Here is a 20,861-nt window from a genome sequence, read left to right on the forward strand (position 1 = left end):
CTTTGCTCATATTTGCTCTGTTCCAGAACCTGCAAGAATCTACTATTTTTTACTACGATAACAATTTTTCCTTTATGTTATCGGAAAAAATAGTAAAAATTAGTAGATTCTTGCAGTTCTGGAACATACCTATTGGTATATTTTACACACAGGTTGTTGCGTGTGGCACGAAAATTAATGTTCTTTTTATTAGTTAACAAAAACCGGCAGCATTTTTCCATGGATGTGGTTCGTTGCTGCCGGCGAATAAAAAATGAGAGAACCGGATACAGAATGTGGCCGAGTCATACATAAAGTTACAGTGTTGCCAGTTTAAAAGCAGGAGGCAGGTAAATACAACACTGAGGGGCCAAATAGGTGTCTGTAGATTGACAGTGGGTTGGTTTAAAATGAAATCGATAAATGTCGAAGAATCCGCGAAAATGGGAAAATCAGCATGGGTTTTGGCAGTATAAAAGGCATAACGGGGAAAATATTTCTCCTATTTGTCTTTTGGTTGTGGCAAGGAACCATTTTTAAACATCCTGAATAAATATAAAAAAGACCCCAAAAGAATAAAGAAATAGTGTAAACAGTTTAATTGTTATACCAAAGTAGTGGCAAAATTTATTTGTGTTTTGGTGATGCCAGTTTATTTGGCTGTGTTGCGGAAAAACAAAACATGTAAGACAAGAAAAAAATGTTTTGCCATTTTATGGCTTATTATTGAATGTGTCCTTTTTTTTTTGTCTTATTAAAGATTTCGCCTACTCTATCGGCAAAGAAACACAAAGGAACTCTGACCCCTCCAAGTATATGCCTGGAGGAGGTCAGCACCGTTTATTGAGGAATTTTTATTGATGTACTTCTAATTGGCCAAAAATCTTGATGTTGAGATAAATCCGAGATTTCTTAATTGAGAAGAGAAAACGCATAATTTTGTTGACGGCAGCCTGTGCCTGGTGAATTTTTGATGAGACGGCTTAATATTTCTGTGGTCGATATTTAGTGGAGAAAATCCCTGTTGTTTGAGAGAAGGTCCTCGGAGTAAGATGCCGTAACGTTTTAAAAAACCAAAAAAATTATCTTGTTTTGTGAAATGTCAGCAACCAGGTAAAATTTTGATATTTTGTTCATCCCGAGTGTGTTCATGTTTTGCCATTAACCTGTGCGCCAGAAGGAGTGTTAAAACTGCAAAAGAGAAAAGAAGTAAATTTATTAATTAATGATGACATAAGTTAAAACTAAAAAGGAAAACAAAAATTTTATAGATAAAAATCATATAACTAATCTAACAAAATAAAACTAATCTAAGTGTGAACGTCCCTAGTAATTCTGTAGAATATAAGTGTTAAGTTAAGGAATATTTGTAAGAATTTCTAATGCCAGGAACAGTGCGTGGGTGTAGGGTTACCCCAAAAATACAATAGGACTATTTTTGTTTTCTTGTGTGGACATATGGTAACGTCCACTATTCCTCCGTAAGAGAGCTCTTTTAGGAAGGGGTTGAGTGTTTTAAAGTGGCCAGATTTGGCAATAGTCTGTTGATAAATGGTGGTAGCCTGAGTGATTGGCTCACTAAGAGAGAGGCAGTTAGGAATTCAGTGTTTGACATGATTGTTGTTTGTTTAGAATTAAGAACCTTAACGATGTCAATAAATAATTTTTATGTTTGATTGTTTTCAATATGAATTGCTAAGTGTTTTTCCGTAAGAGAGGGAAATAGGAGGATGCTAATGTGAGGTAAGAGTGTGTGGAAATTGGGGCCCTTTTAAATTTGCTTTATTGCTACGCCAGGATGAAAGGGTCAAGGCAGGGTGGGCAAAGTGGAGGAATGAGAACACCAAGTTCCTTCATCGTGGTTGTATGTAGTGTTGTGTCGTTTTGTTTTTGTTTGTTTTTATGTTGAGTCCCTCTTTCATTATTGTTCGACCCCTAGGGCTGATGGTGGCAGGGTTATGAATCCCCCTGGAAGTGATGCCCCGACTGAGCAGTTGGAACCCCACCATAGCGCCGCATTAGGCGGAATGCAACAATATGGCGCCCAATCCAAAAATGTTTGTCCTATCGTCCAAAAAAAAATCAAAGTGCAATACAACATCAGCACTGCCTAAATAAGAAAATATTTTTTTTAAATAGACGAAGGACATTAAATGTCGAATATGTGCAATAACACCTAAGCGCAATCCAATAGACCATAGGGTGAAATATTCCAAAACGTGATATCGCATTTTCTAATGTCTAACGGATATTGTATCCACAATTTTTATACAAAACTGTGATAATAGTGCAATATTTAGTTTAGGTTTTTTAGAAAATTAGGATGTCTCGTTCCATGTTATAGGGTCTATACAATAGCTCTTGTTCGTCGATTGTAACAAAGAATGTATTGTGTTTATGACCTGTCTTCTATGTTTCCGTGTTTTTGTTTATTTAATAATATTAAAGGCAATAGACGAGGTTTAACATTAGGAAAAGTACAATAACTGCTGTGACGTCGTCAGTCGCAGACTGTATTGTACGAAAATTCCCTTTACACAAGGACTTTTTTCCACACAATAAGTAGAAAACTGCCTTGTTGTTACCCTTTGCATTAACTGTGTTCATTTTTTGTGTAAGTCCATTTTATCCATACAACATGATGACCGATTTAGGACACTTCTAGAAATCTCAATTTATAATAAAAAAAAAAAAAATAAACCACACAATTGATCTCACAAGCAGCTGAAAATACCTCCTATTACCTCTCAGATGTGTATTTTGTGTTCATAAAAAAGAAAAAAAAAATTGTTTTGTCGTAGTGTGTAAACTAGAAACTAAACTTATAACAAACTATTATTATTTTTATCATATATCTGCTAACGACTAAGTATTTTAACAACTAGAAATAAGTAGCTCTAATCTGTGCTTAAAATTTTCCATTATTTTTTTTTAACATTGACCTAAATTTCATTTCAGTAATTGCATTCCTGAACTTGGATTAGAAATTCTAATGAACACACCTAAGTCAGCCAAAAGAAGAAGTAAAAGAAATCGTTCCTCAACATTTGATTTGAGTAGGTTTATTCTATCTCCAAAGAAAAAGTCAAAAAAGAAAACAATGCAAGACGCAAATGCAAATAGAGACCCATCAATACGGGATCTATCTGGTACCATAATAAACAGAGAAGCTTCCACTAGTGCTGAAGCAAGATTAGCCCAGAATACTCAATCCACTTTACCAACTAATACGTCAATGAATCAGTATGAGGTTAGTAATTTAGTGAAAAGTTTGGTCCAAGAAAGTTTAAAAAACGCCAGTACAGACATCCACAATTTAGTAAAAGATAGTGTGACCAAAGAGATGCAGCAGGTGTATGGCATCATTAATAAATTAAATGAGTCAATAACTAGATTGACTAGTAATGGTCAAACTTCTCAAAATACTAATCCTCAACCACAACCCAATGGGATTCATGCACAAAATAATATAAATCAGGGACATCAGTCACAATCGAATCCAAATCAATTACCTCAGCCAGGTCCGATGCCCAACATAGAACCTCAATCGTTAAACGATAACAACTCTGTACCTCAACCACAACCCCCACAACGGGATAATAACCAAAATTCAAACCACAGAAATAATGTACAGTCATATATTATGAATGTTCCTAGTGCCCAAGGGATTAGAGTTGAAAGATTCGGAATAAATTTTTCAGGACGACCGAATACCCTCACTGTGGAGGATTTTATTTATCGCCTCGAATATTTCCAATCTCATTATGGACTCACTTGGGAAGGAATATTAAATGAATTCCATATGCTTGTATCGGGTCCTGCGATCGAATGGTTTTGGTTGCAACAAAGAAATAATGCGATTTGGAATTGGGAGTCACTGAAATATGGTTTGCTAGAAAGATTTAAAACTAGGCGCACTTGTTTCGAGGAAATGAGGGACTTACTAGAAAGGAAACAATTACCCGGGGAATCAATAGATTCATTTTTCCATGACATCAATTTAATGCGTTCGAAATTGGAAAGGCCAGTTTCCGATTTCGAAATGATTTCCCTTGTCAAAAAGAATTTAAGAAAAAACCTTTCTAGTATTGTTTATTCCATGAATGTTTCTTCACTGGAACAACTGCGAGTTGAATGTTTGGAAATTGAAAGAACCTTCTTCCGCCGCGACCCTGTTTCAATGCCCCCACCACCAGCTAACAAACCGATTAGAGTAAATGCCATTCAAGAAGAAGGAGAAACCAATATATTTCCTATGTTCGAAGAAGAAGAGGATGTAGTAGAGATATCAGCAATCAATAATCAGATTGTATGTTGGAATTGCCAGAACCCTGGTCACGTCTTTAGGGATTGCACTTCAAATCAAAGAGGCTATTTTTGCTTTAAATGCGGAAAACCAAACACGACTGCACCAAAGTGCATAAATTGTAGGTCGGGAAACGGGAGGAAGAGCGCGGTTGCAGCGGGGAACCAGCGTTCCTCCGAACAACCCGCTGTTCCGAACCCCCAAACCAATTAAAAGAACCCAAGGAAGATATCCACTATACTAAACTTCGACACTATCTGCCCTTAAATGTTAGGGAAGAGTATTACGCCAAAACAAGGGCAAAAATTTTCCAAAACGAGGAGATAGAAAACCCAAAGGAAATATCTAACATTCAAATTAAAACTAAAGAACGTATTCTAAAAATGAGAAACAAGCAAAAGCAATACAAAACTTTAAAGAAATCTGTTTCGGAAGCTATTTTAAGATGCCATGGCAGAAAAGATCCAAGACCATATGCCACGGTGAAGATAGAAGGGAAGGAAATTGAAGGCCTTCTCGACTCTGGTGCTACTGTGAGTTTATTAGGGAAACATTGCAGAGAAGTCGTAGAAGAACTAGGAGTAGAAATAAAAACCTATCTATCAAATGTCAGCACTGCCTCAGGTCAGTTGCATCGAATTTTAGGTACCATTGTAGTTGACGTTGAATATCAGGGAAAAGTGGCTCAAATGACCTTAATATTATGCCCAGATCTAGAGCAGGAATTATATCTCGGTGCAGATTTTTGGAAATTATTCCAAATAGCTCCCGAGATATTTCCTGTCGAAGAAGTCGATTTGGATTTACAACGGAAAATACATGGGTCATCAACCAATGAAGAAACGAAAATGCATGTCCTGACGAAGGAACAACAGGATAGACTAGCAGAAGTAATAAAAAAATTCCCTACTTTTGAAGAGCATGGACTAGGATGTACAAAATTAGAAAAACATGCGATAAAGCTCGTCGAAGGTGCTAATCCGGTTAAGGATAGGCATTATCCCATGTCGCCGGCGGTCCAAGATATAGTTTACCAGGAGATTGACAATATGCTGGCGTTAAAAGTGATAGAAGAAAGTGACTCCCCATGGAGTAACCGAACAACGGTGGTACGAAAACCTGGCAAAAATCGCTTCTGCTTAGACGCCAGGAAATTAAATGCATTGACTGTGAAAGATGCTTACCCATTGCAGAACATCGACGGCATCTTAAGTAGAATAGACCAAACCCACTTTATAAGCAGCGTCGACCTTAAATATGCCTTCTGGCAAGTAGAGCTGGAAGAGGAAGCGAAGCCGTACACAGCCTTCACGGTACCAGGTCGACCGCTGTACCAATTTAGGGTAATGCCGTTCGGGTTATGCAATGCGGCGCAGAGACTTTGCAGGTTGATGGACAAGGTGATACCTGGAAGACTAAAGTCCAATGTGTTTATCTACCTTGACGACCTATTGATTATTGCAGACGATTTCGAACACCACATTAAATTACTGGGAGAAGTAGCCGAATGCTTGCAGAAAGCGAATTTGACCATCGGCCTTAAAAAATCATTGTTTTGCTTCAGAGAGCTAAGGTATCTTGGTTTCATCATTGGAGATGGATGTTTAAAGACTGACCCAGAAAAGGTCAGTGCGATTCAAAAAATCCCTGTACCGAAAACTCCCAGAGAAGTACGAAGCTTCCTAGGAACCGCTGGGTGGTACAGGCGATTCATTAAAGATTTTGCCTCGATATCCGCCGCCCTCACTGACACATTGAAAAAGAGTCAAAAATTCGTCATCACTCCGGAAGCATTAGAATCATTCAACACCCTCAAACAAGCATTGACATCTGCACCTGTCCTCCGGCACCCTGACTTCCGCCGAGAGTTCTTTATTCAATGCGATGCGTCGGACTATGGAGTCGGTGCAGTATTGTTTCAAAAAAACGACGATGGAGAGGAGAATCCCATCGCGTTTTACTCTCAAAAATTAAATGCGTGTCAAAAGAAATACTCAGTAACCGAGAAGGAATGTTTAGCGGCCGTGCTTGCAGTAAAACGTTTTCGTCCTTATGTGGAATTAATGCAATTTACAATTATTACTGACCACGCTAGTCTTAAGTGGCTAATGTCACTAAAAGACCTCAGCGGTAGACTGGCCCGATGGTCACTCCAACTTCAAACATATAACTTCTCGATTGAACACAGAAAAGGATCAGAAAATGTGGTTGCAGACACACTCTCTAGAATGCCCATCGATTCAAATGTCACCGTAGAAGAATTAACTGATGAGAGTGAACTACTAGATTTCGAAACAACCGCATTTGAAAGTGAGGAGTATGTCGAATTACGAAACACCATAATTGAAAAGGCCGAAGTACTTCCCGACTTAAAAGTTGAAGGCGACAAAATATTTATAAAGATGAAAAAAATCGACACAGATTTGTTTGAATATGAGTGGAAAATGTGGATACCTCAAGAGATCACACATGCTCTAATAGAAAAGGCTCATGTCTACAATGACATCGTACACGAAGGAATCACAAAAACTCTCAATCGGGTAAGAAGATTTTATTATTGGCCTAAGATGGTTTCCCAAGTGAGGCAGTTTGTGAGAAATTGCAGAACCTGCAAGGAAACCAAACCCTCAAACCAGAATATGAACCCAGAAATCGGAAACGAAGTGGTCACTGAAAGGCCATTTCAAAAACTGTACGTGGACTTCCTCGGGAAATATCCACGATCAAAGAAAGGAAACGCATATATTTTCATCGCAGTGGATCATTTCACTAAATTTACCTTTCTGCACGCGATGAGGGAAGCAACTGCACAAAATGTTGTACAGTTTATGGAAAGCCAGATTTTCAACATCTTCGGGGTCCCAGAAGTTATCCATAGCGATAACGGGAAACAGTTTGTGTCGAAAGCCTTCGAACAAATGGTCAACAACTACAAAATAAAACACATGACAACTGCATATTACTCCCCACAGTCGAACGCCTCCGAGCGTGTCAACCAGTCCGTGTTGGCAGCCATAAGAAGCTATGTTGAAAGTGACCACCGCGACTGGGATTTATATTTACCCGAAATCGAGAAAGCCCTTCGCACGTCTGTGCATGCAGCCACCGGCGTGAATCCCTTTTTCGCCCTCTTTGGGTTTAATATGTTTTCAAGTGGCACCGATTATAAGTTGGCCAAAAAGCTACAATCACTAACGGACCACCAAATAGATCCATTAAACAGACATGACAAAATAGAACTTATGCGAGAAAAGATCAAAAACAATCTGCACAAGGCATATGAAACAAGTGCCAAACGTTATAATCAGAGAGCGCGAAAAGTTAGTTTAATACCAGGGCAAGAAGTGTATAGGCGTAATCATATGCTTTCAGACTTCAAGAACAACATAAACGCCAAATTTTGTAAAAAGTTTTTGAAATGTAGAGTTGTGAGGCCTATCGGGAACAACATGTTCGAATTAGAAACTCTGCAAGGTAAACCTTTAGGTAACTTCCACGCCAAAGATATTAAAATATAACAAAGTGCAATTATTCTGTGATATAGTAATTTAGGTGCAATATAGGTTAAGAAAATGAATGTTTGTGAACGTCCATTTTTTTTGCCTTTTGCATTTATTTTTACTATTAGAATTATTGACATTGTTAGATTATACACATATATTTCATTAGGCTAAGAAGTATCTAAGGTTGCCCGGCTTTTTGAGACAAACAGGGCGTGGGAGTTCCCCACGTTGGGACACAAAAAAAAAAAAAAAACAAAACGACCTCAAAAAAAAAAAAAAGATAGAAATCAGTCAAAGGGTAAAGAAATCAGATTCTTAATATCCTAGCTCACACCTGAATAAAAAAACCATAAATGAAATTACACATTCATTGAATGTGCAAAGTAGTTGACATGAACGATGATCCATACAGGTAGATGAAGTAAATACACCTAACATTTTCACATCCATAACCATTGGGACGAAAATCACACACCTCACGTCGTATAGACGGTCATGTTTACGTCAAAACACAAAAGGTCAATAAGGGAAAACTTCTATCTTCACCCAACAAGGTCACCTAATCGCTCAAAGGGATGTAAAGAATCAATTATCTCCCACACAGAAACCATACACTTAGGATTCACCATTGTAACGTATCTATTTATGTCCGATGTTGTTCTTAAATGGTATTATCAGAACATAATACCCAATTCGTTTTTAATAATGGATACTAATTAAAACAAACCCATTTGATATACAGTATACCTGAAAAAAGAATCCGTGGAACCTCCCAGCCAGTTTATGCCTTACCCCAAATTAAGACAATCTTTCAAAAAATTAAATTATAAATGTTTGGTTTATTATGTTTCGTTAAATATAGGGTAATAAGTATGAGGATAGAAATATTTGCTTTAATGGTACGAAGTAATATATAGATGAAAATGATTAAGGGTGTACGTAAATATAAATCAATATGAGTTAAGGAACGTTATATGTATGGCCAAGTTTTTTTTTTAGAAAACAAAAAAATGCAGCGAATTTTTCCGTATTAAGTGCTTCTGTCATCGTCACAAAATTCATGTAGCATGCGACAAAATATAGAATATTCAATGAGTCCAAGATAATTCTTCCTAGAATCTGTAGTAGCAATGTTTTTAAATACCCTCACGTCTGCTTATAAAAGACCACTGAATCTTGTTTAAATCTTTATTACATTTTGTTTTGCGAAAAGCCGTCAGCCACAGATTAACGTAATAGACTCAATCAGGTATAATTTCTTTTTTGTCTCAATACTCAAAAGCATTTAACGTAATTAAAATCGCAGGTAATAAAATCACACAAAGGTCCACTTAATATATCGTAGAATCCCGACAAACACGAATAATTTTCAAAAAAAAAACATGTAAATCGAACTTATTATATGCGATGTTTTTTTTTGCTAATCAATAGTCACCAGTAATTGAAAATAATAGGGATATAAATGGAATGAGGCACAGAAGAGAAAAACATATGGTAGCAAAGTCTGTAACGCTGGCAAGCCACGTACTTATTTTCAATGATAGACAAAAATTCCACTCCTTCTACGTTACTTTATTTTTGTTTACATTCCACATTTCAAAACAGTCTAATATATCCACTAATGCACCAATGTTTGTATCTGCCATGCCAAATTCGCAATAAAAAAAAAAGAAAACAAAAAAGGAAAACTCACCCCAATATTTACGTCCTTTCATGATGGCAGGTAAAACTCCATGAGCAAATAATCTGCGTACACAATTTTGATGATCGGCAGGCCAGGTATATTAACAACTGGTATGACAGCCAAATAAACGTATGTTTGGATTTTGTGTGATGTAGAATACGGATACTTTTTGCTTGTGCACTTTTTCACTTCACTCCCTTATAAATTTAATTTTCACAAACTACCTAGAAACAGAAAATGAGAAGGTGTTACTAAAATTGAAATATTTCATTATTTCATTATTTTTTTATATTAAAAGAAAAAAATGCGTGGCAAGCTTAAAAATATTCAATAATATCTTATTTGTATGCATGTAAACAAAAGTTAGGTGAACACTTTTGGTAATCTTATTGAGCGAGGCTACACAAAAATCCACTGAAAAAAACACACTATCTCATTCAGATGGCCATGGTCACAATCCATAAGATTGGTTTTATAAAGATCAGTAAACTCATTCATTATTCCTTTTGATGACACTTTCTGACCCATAACAGTTCATAATTCACTTAGTGGAAACACTTGATCATGTTTTTTTTTTGGTTTTATAAAGATCAGTAAACCCAATCATTATTTCTTTTGATGGCACTTTCTAACCCATAATAATTAATAATCCACTTTATGGAAACACTTGTTCATACTGTTGTTTTTTTTTATCGATAGTTGGAACACACAATACTATTATTAGGCCAATTCTTGATATATTCGTCGCAGCCGATTATTACCATTGAGTACACAAAAGTTTTTTTTTGGACACAACACCATCCTAGGATCACTTTTTAATATATTTGTCGAAGCCATGATTAACAATGAAGATGATCTGAACGCACACGTACATCCACTTTTAATTTTGTTTTGCTGTCTCGTTACACACGACACTGATGTTTGTTGTCATTAATAAAGGCACACACTTTTGGTAATAAAAAACACCAATGAATACTAACCAGGTACTTTGAGGTTAAGACTCAGCGAGGCAGCTGGTGATGTCCACTCACAATCCACGACGTAAATGATACCTGCCCAAACTGTTTTGTAAACAATGCGGGCGAAATTTTATTCCAGCGAGTCCACACTAGTAGTTGAAAACAAGTAAACGAGGGCAAAAACAATGAAGACCTGAAAGGAAAAGAAAGGCAAGAAAGAATTAGACAATAACCAAAACAAATCAGGCAATATACTATACAGCTAGACAAATAAACAAATGAAAAAACCTACCTGTTGTCTACACCGACTTCTCTAGTGAAAGCATCCACAGATAAAATTAAAATTCACTAAGCCTTCCAAGCTATCCTAATTGTGGTATGGTTTAACAGGTAGATGGTTGCGTTACATTCATTTTATTATGTTCATTGGCTCTAGCGGCCAGAGTAAATGTAGCAATTCCAAAACGAATTACAAATCAGCAGTCAATAAAATGTGTCGCAAGATGAAACGGAATTCTTTAAAAGGCTGATCATCATTTAAGAAAAAAGGAACTGAAAAGAAAAAGAAATAATTGTTGAATAAAATTTGATATAATGAATGGAAATTCTCTACTCACCATCTCTATCGGAGTGTCACCTCGTACGTTTTGTTAAACTTGTTGAGTAAGATGATTAAAATTGTAGCATATGCGGGGGCGCACAAGCAAAATGTGTGGAGGCATATTTGAAAGACTAAGCCTTGTACTGAATGGGAAAGTATGCACACACATACATAATACCACAGGCAAACTCATTGCAAATCTCCAAAACGGTAATCAATGAGTGGACATACACACACATTCACATGTACATAAATGTGTGAATGGTGAGACACCGCCATTTTTTTGGTATACCCACGCCACTTTTTGCACGTACGCAAAGCGCCATACAGAAAAATTTTCATTCAACCAGAAAATTATTGCTGGGAAAATTATTGCTGAAATGAACATTCATGATGTTTAAACTCACAAAACTATAGAAATGCACATGCTTACCTTTATTCCAGAATCCAAAATGGCTTATGGTTTCCACATGGCTTCATGGTCATTTGAAGGGTATGAAGTTCACGCTAATTTTTTCCATGGTTTTCAGCCATCCTGCAGCGAATTTTGATAAGATCACGTCAATATACACGCACATCCCCATTTCCATCGATGAACTTGGAGATGGCGATGTTTTGTTGCGTGTGGCACGAAAATTAATGTTCTTTTTATTAGTTAACAAAAACCGGCAGCATTTTTCCATGGATGTGGTTCGTTGCTGCCGGCGAATAAAAAATGAGAGAACCGGATACAGAATGTGGCCGAGTCATACATAAAGTTACAGTGTTGCCAGTTTAAAAGCAGGAGGCAGGTAAATACAACACTGAGGGGCCAAATAGGTGTCTGTAGATTGACAGTGGGTTGGTTTAAAATGAAATCGATAAATGTCGAAGAATCCGCGAAAATGGGAAAATCAGCATGGGTTTTGGCAGTATAAAAGGCATAACGGGGAAAATATTTCTCCTATTTGTCTTTTGGTTGTGGCAAGGAACCATTTTTAAACATCCTGAATAAATATAAAAAAGACCCCAAAAGAATAAAGAAATAGTGTAAACAGTTTAATTGTTATACCAAAGTAGTGGCAAAATTTATTTGTGTTTTGGTGATGCCAGTTTATTTGGCTGTGTTGCGGAAAAACAAAACATGTAAGACAAGAAAAAAATGTTTTGCCATTTTATGGCTTATTATTGAATGTGTCCTTTTTTTTTGTCTTATTAAAGATTTCGCCTACTCTATCGGCAAAGAAACACAAAGGAACTCTGACCCCTCCAAGTATATGCCTGGAGGAGGTCAGCACCGTTTATTGAGGAATTTTTATTGATGTACTTCTAATTGGCCAAAAATCTTGATGTTGAGATAAATCCGAGATTTCTTAATTGAGAAGAGAAAACGCATAATTTTGTTGACGGCAGCCTGTGCCTGGTGAATTTTTGATGAGACGGCTTAATATTTCTGTGGTCGATATTTAGTGGAGAAAATCCCTGTTGTTTGAGAGAAGGTCCTCGGAGTAAGATGCCGTAACGTTTTAAAAAACCAAAAAAATTATCTTGTTTTGTGAAATGTCAGCAACCAGGTAAAATTTTGATATTTTGTTCATCCCGAGTGTGTTCATGTTTTGCCATTAACCTGTGCGCCAGAAGGAGTGTTAAAACTGCAAAAGAGAAAAGAAGTAAATTTATTAATTAATGATGACATAAGTTAAAACTAAAAAGGAAAACAAAAATTTTATAGATAAAAATCATATAACTAATCTAACAAAATAAAACTAATCTAAGTGTGAACGTCCCTAGTAATTCTGTAGAATATAAGTGTTAAGTTAAGGAATATTTGTAAGAATTTCTAATGCCAGGAACAGTGCGTGGGTGTAGGGTTACCCCAAAAATACAATAGGACTATTTTTGTTTTCTTGTGTGGACATATGGTAACGTCCACTATTCCTCCGTAAGAGAGCTCTTTTAGGAAGGGGTTGAGTGTTTTAAAGTGGCCAGATTTGGCAATAGTCTGTTGATAAATGGTGGTAGCCTGAGTGATTGGCTCACTAAGAGAGAGGCAGTTAGGAATTCAGTGTTTGACATGATTGTTGTTTGTTTAGAATTAAGAACCTTAACGATGTCAATAAATAATTTTTATGTTTGATTGTTTTCAATATGAATTGCTAAGTGTTTTTCCGTAAGAGAGGGAAATAGGAGGATGCTAATGTGAGGTAAGAGTGTGTGGAAATTGGGGCCCTTTTAAATTTGCTTTATTGCTACGCCAGGATGAAAGGGTCAAGGCAGGGTGGGCAAAGTGGAGGAATGAGAACACCAAGTTCCTTCATCGTGGTTGTATGTAGTGTTGTGTCGTTTTGTTTTTGTTTGTTTTTATGTTGAGTCCCTCTTTCATTATTGTTCGACCCCTAGGGCTGATGGTGGCAGGGTTATGAATCCCCCTGGAAGTGATGCCCCGACTGAGCAGTTGGAACCCCACCATAGCGCCGCATTAGGCGGAATGCAACAAGGTATACATTTTTGTATCAATCGTACTTTTTGTTAAAAAAGTGTCTAATGAAAAAAAATAATTTTATGATTTCCAAATAACTTTATGCTTAGTTTACATTTGGCGTCGTTTCGTGATTTCGAAGGCGTTTCGTGATTTCGCGCGGAATCAAGCAAAATTTATCATGATTTCGCATACAAAAATGAAATCATTTCATTTCGTGATTTCAGCGAAATCAACATCGAAATCACAGTACACATGATATACAACCCTGTTTGTGCCTAAAAAAGTACCAAAAGTTGCAACACTTTTCACGTATCACAATAAACAAGGTAGATGGTCAATTGCTGCAAAAAAATTTTAGTATAACAATTTGTAAACAATGTGAAAAAAATATTAAATTAAGCTGTAAACAGATACAACGTTTGGGTAAAGTTTTGTGTCGTTTTGGCCGTTTTTACACTGTTGGGCATGATGCCGAAAAATTCAAATTCATTTGAAATATATGTCGGCTGGACTTTGGTATCGTCGTCGCCCTGTTGTTGTTGTTTTTTTTTCTCGACGCCCAACGCAAAACTTTAATCAAACGTTGTATCTGTTTTCAGCTTTACTTTGTTACAATGCTATTTGTCATTGTGTTCCCATACTTTTTTAATGGTAATGTTAGAAAAAAGAGCAAATTGTCAAAAATTGCTTCCAATACAAATTTCTTAAAAAATACGGGAACGGAAAAATGAACTTGCAAAAACTCCAGCATAAATGTCAAAATCAACGTATCAGCTATCATATTAGATGACAATGAACATGCTTGCTGCTAATTTCTACTAGGACAAAATTGTATGGTAGAAAACAGGAGAAGAGGGTGTTATTCGGCGCTATTTTTGTTTAAGGAGAAGTGCAAGTCTTGCTAGATTTCGGAGTACGGGAACGCATTTTTAACACTAAACGGGAAAACTACTGCAAGTACTAATGTTGTGCAGGTTCTGAGCACCACTTCTATCTATCAAAATTTATTATTATAATGTCTCAAATATAAAATCATTATTTTTTCATTTGTTAGTACTATACACAATTAATACGATATATAGATAATTTGACGATAATTTTCCAAATAAAGTTGTAAAGTTCTATATTGTCGTATATTTTGATGATTAATTCAATTTACAACAACTTGTTTTGAAAATTCATGTTCGATCAGCTGCACATATGCATCTACCTTGATCATTGTGAAATGTTTGAAATCAACAAAAAATAAGTGTAAACATGGTACAATAAGGAAGGTAGAACAGGTTCGAAAAAACTATGGAAAATCAACCCTACACGTATGCCCGCTTCCTTTCAAAATTGTCTATGGTGACAAACGTCAAGTTTTGTTTTTGTTAATGTTTGTTTTGTTTCATATTTTATTAAATTTTTAAAATTAATGAAATGTGTTAAAAAATGAATAATACGATATATTCAGTCTTCGAAATTGCCTTTAAAATTTCATAAAGGTTTATTTACAGGACAAGACAATAACTTTTATGTGGATCTACTACAAAATGTCCCTGCTAAGTCGATGGTCAGACTAGCAAGGTTTCATGAAACCAATTTCGTTAAAGTTTCTTTTCAAATTTCGTTAATGTCCACACAGGTTAACGTGAAATTTATAATCTTTGTGTGTTCTCTTTATTTTACCATTCGCGTTTGTTGTGTTTCTCATACCAATAAAAACAAAAAAAGATATAAATAAACCAAAAAACAACACAAAATAATTAACATTAATAATTAAATTAATATTAATAGTTAAATTTTCAATATTTCATTAATTAAATGTTTTTATTAAATATATTTATGTTTGTTTTGTTGTTAATGTTTGCTTGAGAAAATAAAAATGAAAGAAAATTGAAGAAAAAATCTTGCAACGAAGAACAAGAAGAGGCAACACAACAAACACAGAAAACCATGTACATGGGTTTCACTACTTCATACCCCTCGCCTATAAACTTGACGTCGCCATGTTGAAATCGTGCTAGTCTGACCATCGACTAAAGATCGTAACTGTTGGCTAATACGAAGAAAAGAAAAAGTATCAATAAAGTCAGGAGAAGTCTTCGTTTTATGAAGTGAAAGATTGGATTCTGTTAATTATCAATCTGTAAATTCGAGTCCTTGTAAGAATACAGAACATTAGCAAGAAAAATGTCAAGAAAAGCAGCTTTCATATTTCCACAACCTACACATGCGCACATGTATGTATGTATATTTACCACAGAAACTCCGGAAGTGACAAGGAGACTTCTCTCGCATGTTTTTTACGACGAGTCTTAATGGCTGTCTAGCGACCACCAGAAATGTAGCCTGCAGGCGTGCTTACCATTTTACGACTGCAAGGACTACTTAAATTCTGAAACGTGCGCCAGAAAATGGAGAAAGTGGAATTCTTCTTTACTTTACTTTTTTAATGGTAAGAGTGGTAAAAGAGAAAAGTGTCAAAATTGTTTAAAATTGCTCTCTCATGAACATTTTTACCAGAAAAGTAAAGGAACGGAAAAAGGGTAGATCCGGCAGCAATGTCAGAAAAAAATATAACAAATCAATTTTCGTCTTTTATTTCACAGTTTTTAATTTAAGGGGCGTTTACACTATCTATCAATGTCATATGAGCTGTCACTTCTTTTATCCATTCGACATCTTTTATGTTTGTCAAAGTCTATATCACTTTTAGTTTTTGCGTTCACACTAGCATACAATTTCATATGACCACAAAATATAAATCACGCAAATAACACAATTTATACTGTTAAAAACTTTAATCACACTCACATTTTCGTTTTCTTTACCTATTTCCTTCATTTTTTTGGTAAAATTGTTTCTTCTAACAATTAATTTCCCAACTGCATACGAAAATACATGGCCGAATAGAGCGCTCCCTAAATGAAAAATGTACATATGAGTTGCCACATCATTTTGATAGATGAACATTTTCATAGTGGTCACACTATGTGTACAACATTCACAGGTAGCAAATTTGACATCTCATATGACATTCATAGATAGTGTAAACACCCCTTTAGTGTTGTCAGTGTTCGACTTTTTCTTCGGTTTTTCGTCCATTTTGTGAAATAATCGTCAAAAAAAGTCGAAAAATCAGTTCTGCCATTTTCTACCTGCAGAAATTTTGCTGGTAGCCTGTGGTAGAAGAGAAAGCCATCTTCGCTCTCTCTCCCCTCTCACTCTCTTAAAAAATGCTTCCAGTTTTGCCACTTTTCGGGGTTAAGGAACGCTTTGCAGGTTAAAAATGGTAACAAATGGTTAAAATGGTAACCTCAGGTAAGTAAAGGAACACAGCTATTGTATACACTCTTGCTTATCTTTTGAAGAAATGTATAGGTATCAACCAACTGTTTTTTCTGTAGGGATCTCTACAGCAACTGCTTATAAAATGTATCGAACGGAGTGCATTTTTCATAACTCTGTTGGACTACATCTAAAGATGTTGTGAAATCATAACTTCAATTGCACAACTTCCAAAATTTTTTGTTGGGATAGTATGGCGTTTTCGTGCGTTGTTTAGAATAAATGACGCAGCTATCGTTATGTAAGTCCCGGTCCACACTAGTATGAATTTCATTAAAAAATTTCATGAAATTAGCATTAGCTCACTACAGCATTTTTATGATTTTACTCTACTATGGAACTCGATCTAGAGACGCATAATTTCGTGTCAAAATTTCAGTGAAATTACTGTAGTGTGGCCCGGGACTAAGGCAAACAAAAAAACATATTTTTTGCACGTAAGGCGGCCATCAAACCATCTGCTTTTTCACATGTATGTTGTCACTTTGGGTATACTAATATACAGAACAGCTGATGCCATACATGTGAAAAAGCAGATGGTCTGATGGCCGCCTTACCTGCAAAGCGTTCCTTAACCCCAAAAAGTGGTAAAACTGGCAGCAATTTTTACGAGAGTGAGAGAGGGCACATATGCCTTTCTCTTCTACCACAGGCTACCAGACAAATTTCTGCAGGTAAAAAAATGTCGGGACTGATTTTTCGACTTTTGTTTCTCACAATAATGCATTACTGTGAATTGCTTGTTTAAATTTTGTATGTGACTTTATTCACAATAACGCATTTTGACAACTGGTATGAAGATCAGCTGTTTTTGGAGTTACACTTTATTATTCCAGCATGGCCATACCTATTTATACAACCCTGTGAAGCATATGCGAAAATCATTTTGATTTCAACCGGCATTTGGCATTTTCCTCCGACGTTTCACACTTCGTTGATTTTTGTTTGTTAAATGTTTTGGGTCTTCTCCTCCCCAAGGAAGGCTATGCGTTTTGCCACAATGCGAAATTCAAAGTTCCACACACAAGGTAAGGAATTAATAATTTGGTAAAAATTAAACTACACTTCAAGGTTTCAAAATGTTTTTTATATCCTACATGGTTTTGGTTTTGGCCAAAAAGTTTGTAATTCATCGAAATAATGCGTCCTTCCGTCCATCTAAACCTTGTAGTCACACTACAGTTCGAAATTTCGATCGGATCGTCACCAATTTGGGGCGTTGTTATGTGTCCCGGAGGGGAAGAAGCCTATTGATTTTGGCGATGGCCGGATATTATTCAGGGGTCGGAATGTGAAAAAAAAACTTATTTGGAGAAAAAGTCAACATTTTATTTCCAAGCGTATATCTCCGCTTCTAAAAAAGCAAAACCTGCTTATGAAAGTAGAAAATATCACCTTTGTAACGATGTGAAGTAGGTTTTCGTAGGTGGTCAAACAACGAAGATATCGCAATAGTCGCTAAGGCCGCCATCAGACCATCTGCTTGTTCACATGTATGACATCAGCTGTTCTGTATATTAATATACCCAAAGTGACAACATACATGTGAAAAGGCAGATGGTCTGATGGCCGCCTAATAAAACCCAACTTACGACAACCACATGAAAACTTCAAAAACAAACTTGACATCACTCATGTGGTTGTTGTATTCGCCGCGTTACGCGATTCACTTGGCCGCGGCACATACGATCCGTTCTGCGACGCATTGTGCGTTGAAAACAACAACCACATGAAAAATGTGTAAGTAGTGTCAATTTCGTTTTTGAAGTTTTCATGTGGTTGTTGTAACGCAACGTTTAACGCACCCTATGTGCCGAACGCTTTAAAGCCCTAAACACATCCAACGTTTGAGTAATGGCCCCGGCACATACGGTACGTTGTGCGTCGCGTTACAACAACCACATGAAAACTTCAAGAACAAACTTGGCATCACTCACATTTTTTTCATGTGGTTGTTGTTTTTAACGCGTGACGCAACGCACAACGTACCGTATGTGCCGGGGCCATAAAGTACAAAGTAAAATACAAAGTGCTGCCAAGTTTAAATTTTTCTTAATTCTTCTACCAAATATGACACAAAACTTTACTCAAACATTGTATGTGTTTCTAGCTTAAGTTTACATTTACGAAATCCACTCGATTTCAACTGATAAGTCCATTGCTTAAACATCAAATGAAATCCAATGGATTTCGGATTAGTTTTCATTTTACGTATACGCAAAGGAATTGACAGTGAATTTCGTAAATTTCGAGAGAACTTCGTAAATGTAAACCAAGCATAAAGCTTTACACCCTAAACACATCCAACGTTTGAGTAAAGTTGGACGTCATATCTGATAGAAGATTAAAGAAAAATTCAATCTATATTGCCCTTGATCTTTTATTCTTCTATCAGAAGTCGTGTTCCTGTACGTGCCTGAGGTTGCCAGTTTTTACCACTGTTTACCTGCAAAGTGTTCCCTTACTTTTAAAAGCATATAATTTATATGAGAGCAGTTCACCACTTTTACCATTTTTGCCATTGTTACCATTTTTAAAAGTAAAGGAACAGACCAAGAAATTATGTACATCCAACTTTGCTGAAACGTTGGATGTGTTTAGGGCTTTAGGAGCCAAATAGTGAGTGTCGCGTTGCAACAACCACATGAAAACTACATACGGCCCGTTGTGTGAGGCGTTGCGCGTTGAACACAACAACCACATGAAAAATGTGTAAGTGATGCCAAGTTTGTTCTTGAAGTTTTCATGTGGTTGTTGTAACGCGACACAGAACCGACTGTATGTATTTAGCCCCTAAGAACAAACTTAGCAACACTTACATTTTTTTCAAGTGGGTGTTGTTTTTGACGCATGCTGCGAAGCAGAACGGACCATATGTGCCGAGGGCCTGAAGCTGAAAACACATCCAACGTTTGAGTAAAGTTTTGTGTCGTTTCTGGTAGAAGAATAATGAAAAATTAAAACTTGGCAAACTTGTGTTTTCAGTTTAACTTCACATTGCACAGCTTCCATTTTTTTGCTGAGTAATATTAAGCTGGGCACTCACCTATCAGTCTGCCCGACAGCATTTGTAATAGTATGTGTAAATTTTCAACAATTTGAGAATGTATGTGTGAGGTTTTGAAGACAGATGAAAATCAAAATAGTTTTGATTTCAAAATGAACCCCAGTAGAAAATCGACTCTTCGATGACATTTTCGTCGACGATACGTTGAGGAAATTTCCGAAATTGTCATGTATGACAAGTTGCATGACCATATCTTGCATTCTGTCTTAGTAACAAACCAAAAAAAAAGATTAAAAAGTGTGCTTTGAAATAATTGTACACATTTTTATGCAAATATACATTTTCCTTTTGTAATAAATTGGACTGTTCCCGTACTCTATAAAGTGGTAAAAGTCGTAAACGATTTTCATATCAATTTTGTGTACGGGAACGCAAAATGTGTAAAAGTGGTAAAAATTGTAAAAACGTTTTAGTTCTGGAACAGAGCTATTGTAAAAACTTTTTAGTTCTGGAACAGAGCTAATGAAATCTTATAAAAATTTTAAGCCGCGTCTCGAATTAACAACTGTTTAAATTAGAATTTATCATGGTATAAGTAAAGAGGTAGGTTTAAATGAAAACAATCTATAGAACCCTTGTTTTTCCTGAATTCCTAAAACTTCAAAATTAGTAAATACAAAAACAACAGGTGGGTTTGTTTACAATATCTTTTTTGAGCATTTTATAAAAAACGCGAAAAATGAATGAAGTGCCATGGTTTCTCCACATTATCGAGTTGTGGATATGATATTGTTACGGAATTAGATTTAACTAATCTCCGTGTAGACGTTGTTTTATTCCCCGATACGATTTGTACCAAATAAAACAGGGTTCGTTTTAGATTACGCTTCTACAATGCTTTATTTACTTTATTACACTTATTCGGAACTGACTGTTATAGCTAAGTACACAGCTTTAATCCCTCGGCACATACGGTCCGTTTACTGACACGTTGGGACAAGCGTTGTCCCAAAACAGTTAAATTATGT

At 36.1% G+C, this 20,861-nt stretch overlaps 2 long non-coding RNA genes across 2 annotated transcripts; one reads left to right on the forward strand and one right to left on the reverse strand.

Moving 5' to 3' along the window:
• The first annotated feature begins 418 nt into the window (after nt 1–418).
• On the forward strand, nt 419–2,679 carry LOC141399230 (uncharacterized). The gene is made up of 2 exons (XR_012411795.1): nt 419–663; nt 740–2,679. It is a non-coding gene; the product is annotated as an uncharacterized lncRNA (long non-coding RNA).
• LOC141399229 (uncharacterized) lies at nt 576–11,808 on the reverse strand. Its single transcript, XR_012411794.1, has 6 exons — nt 11,466–11,808; nt 11,049–11,407; nt 10,724–10,983; nt 10,453–10,624; nt 9,482–9,696; nt 576–1,170 (listed from the first exon to the last, which is right to left on the reverse strand). It is a non-coding gene; the product is annotated as an uncharacterized lncRNA (long non-coding RNA).
• Between the last annotated feature and the right edge of the window lie 9,053 nt (nt 11,809–20,861).

Source organism: Musca autumnalis, unplaced genomic scaffold (assembly GCF_047663935.1).
Source record: "Musca autumnalis isolate F117 unplaced genomic scaffold, ASM4766393v1 scaffold_3, whole genome shotgun sequence".
NCBI lineage: Eukaryota > Metazoa > Arthropoda > Insecta > Diptera > Muscidae > Musca > Musca autumnalis.